General features: G+C 51.3%; 1 pseudogene; it reads right to left on the reverse strand.

Moving 5' to 3' along the window:
• Positions 1 to 1622: 1622 nt before the first annotated feature.
• Positions 1623 to 2718, reverse strand: LOC129473657 (keratin, type I cytoskeletal 18-like; annotated as a pseudogene).
• Between the last annotated feature and the right edge of the window lie 400 nt (positions 2719 to 3118).

Genomic DNA, 3118 nt, shown 5'->3' on the forward strand with positions numbered 1-3118 from the left:
TTTCTTTTGCTATAAACAGTGTTAGTGCTTTCTGTTACTTTCTTATGGGGGATAGGGTGCAGTCATTTATGAAGGTTGTGGTGAAGCTGTGGGGGACTGGGAAGCCAGGTGGGCCAATATTCAGGCCCTAGTGGTGGCAGTGGTGGGCTATGCATGCCTGACTTTGAGCCCCAGGGCAGTGCACGCTGGCACCTGCATTGGCAGTTAATGGTGGGTCAATTCTTGGGACTCCAGGTGGTTTGCTCACCTGGTACTGGCAGTGGCAGTGGTGGGCTGGGGGTGATTGAGCAGGTTCTTGGGCATCTGGATAGCTAATGTGCCGTGTGCAATGGCAGTGGCAGTGGTGAGATGATCCTTTGGGTCCTGAGTGGTGGTGGCTGTGGTTCATTTACCCCCAATAGCCTCAGACACTCTGCTTTCAGGCTCACCTGATTTCTGTGGCAGCAGTACTGTAGTGCCATGTTGCAGGGGGTGAGGGACCTGCCTCACTCATGAGCCAAGGCAAGAAGGCTACTCTGCCAATGGTGTCACAGTTGCCACTTACCACCCAGACAGGTAGTCCTCTGACTCATCTGCCCCAGCGTTTGACAGCAGCAGAAGTGGGTGTGTGGAGGAAGGGTAGAGGTCCTGTTTCCTACCTGGGTGCCCAAGCACAGAGTCCACCCCACCTGTGGGAGTGGATTTTACCCTTCACTTACAAAGGCAAGCACTGAGTTTGTGCTGCTTCTGGGGGGTGGGGTCACTTCTCACAGTTTTAGACGGGCAGCTCTTGGGCTCTGGAAAGCACATGCTTTGTTTTGCTTTGTTTCAAGGGCTGCCTTTTGGTACACTTGTACCATCTCTTCTCCAGTGAGTAGCACTCCCTGTGGGCTAGAGAATTGAGGACCCTGTAGCACCTTTGGGACCAGCCAGCTCTGTGCTGCTGTAGCCCTCCTAGTAGACACTGGGAAATGTCAGTGAGAGCTCCCGGGGTATGGAGATATGGGGGCTGTTGTTCTCAGGGTAAGATGGAGTCCCATGATGGCGGCACTCCCCAGATGGCACCCTCTCACAGCTGTTCAAGTATCGGGGTGGGGAGTAATTGGCCCAGTGCGAGTTTCCTGTCTGGTACAATGACCTTGCAGGGTCTCCAAACTGCCACTCATGCTCGTATCACTGTACCTATGGGTAGAGAAGCTCTCCTGCAGTTCAGATGGCAGGAGTCCATGGCAGGGATGTGGGGCAACAAAGCTCGCTTGCTAACTCTTACCCTGCAATACTGAGGCCTCTGGGGCTCCTGGCCAACCTTGGTTGAGTGGTCACTTGCTTCCTTCCCCTTCAGTGCCTCAGATGTTTCCTGTGAGTTCTTTGTTGAATTCTGGTGTTCTTTACTAGATATTCTATTTGAGGTACAATTGTCTATTCGTAATTTTGGTTCTTCTTTCTGGAGAGGGTGGATGTCTGATGTCTCTATTAGCCATCTTGAATTAGAATCTAAGTCCCCATATTCAATTTCATTTTACTGTACCACCTCTGTGTCTATATATATACTTGTATATATTATATATATATTTATGTATTTATTTACCTCTGAACTTTTTATTGGCCTCCTGGTCCCCAAAGGGTACTCTGCTTCTGCTGGCTTAATGTCTCAAAACTTTGGTGTCGTTGGTCTCAGACACCACTTTGCCATCCACTATCCGGCTGGTGGTGGTCTTTTGGATGGTTTGCATGGGGTTGCTGCTGTCCTGGGTATCACCAAGATTGAAGTCCTTGCCATCTTCCAGCAGGAGGCAGTAGGTGGCGATCTCAGCCTCCAGCTTGCTCTTGATGTTCCGCAGGGCTTTGTACTTCTGGGCTTGACAAACTGTCCCTCTGCCTGGGTCTGTGTCAGCTCTGACTCCAGGTGCAGCAGGATCCCGTTGAGCTGCTCCATCTGCAGGGCATAGCAGACCTCCACCTCTCTCAGGCTGTTCTCCAAGCTGGCCTTCTGATTTCTCATCAAGTCCAGGTCGATCTCCAAGGACTGGACTGTACATCTCAGCTCCATGAGCGTCATCTCAGCAGCTCTAACCTCGGCGGACTGCATGGTGACCACTGTGGTGCTCTCCTCAATCTGCTGAGACCAGTACTTGTCCAGCTCTTCTCGGTTCTTCTGAGCCAGCTCGTCATATGGGGTCAAGATGTCTGCTATGATCTTGGCGAGGTCCTGAGATTTGGGGACATCTACCTCCATGGTCAACCCAGAGCTGGCAATCTGAGCTTGTAGGTATTTTACTTCCTCTCCGTGGTTCTTCATGAAGAACACCTCCTCCTTGAGAGCCTCTATCTCTGTCTCCAGCTGCAGCCATTGATGACACTGGTGTCATCAATGACCTTGTGGAGCCCATGGATGTCGCTCTCCACAGACTGGCGCATGGCCAGCTCTGTCTCATACTTGACTCTAAAGTCATCAGCAGCAAGACGAGCATTGTCGATCTGCAGAACGACACGGACATTTTCCACAGTATTTGCGAAGATCTGAGCCCTCAGGTCCTCGATGGTCTTGAAGTAATGGCTCCAGTCTGTGAACTGGGGTCCCTTGTTCTCCAAGTGCTCCCGGATTTTGCTTTCAAGCTTCCAGTGCTAGGTCTCCAGACTCCTCACTCTGTCCAAATAGGAGGCCAGGCAGTCGTTCAGGCTTTGCATGGTCTCCTTCTTGTTCTGGATGCCTCTCATTCCTGCCAGACCCCTGGCCATCCCCGCACCAGGCCCCCGGACCTTATGCCATCCCGGAGGCTGGTGGAGCGGGACACGGACATCTGGGAACCAGAGCCCCCGGCACCTGCATAGATGCTGGCTGTGCTGCTAATCGGCGGAGCCTGTAGCTGGGCCAAGGGACCAGTAGTTGGTGGGGAAGGTGGAGCGAGTGGTGAAGTTCATGCTCTCCGGGGTTGGGGGAGGGGTGGGTAGAGAGCGAGAGGACAGGACTCAGGCTTTGCCGACGACCGAGTGTGTATATTTATTTATGTATGTTATGTAAATGTGTATAGCTATCCATTCATCTATCTAATTTGTAGTTATCTATTGACTTTATCCATGTAATATAAGCAACAATTTATGAAACTAAACTATAAATACAGTTGGACAGTAAAGATAA

This window comes from Symphalangus syndactylus, chromosome 23, assembly GCF_028878055.3.
Source record: "Symphalangus syndactylus isolate Jambi chromosome 23, NHGRI_mSymSyn1-v2.1_pri, whole genome shotgun sequence".
NCBI classification, from domain to species: domain Eukaryota; kingdom Metazoa; phylum Chordata; class Mammalia; order Primates; family Hylobatidae; genus Symphalangus; species Symphalangus syndactylus.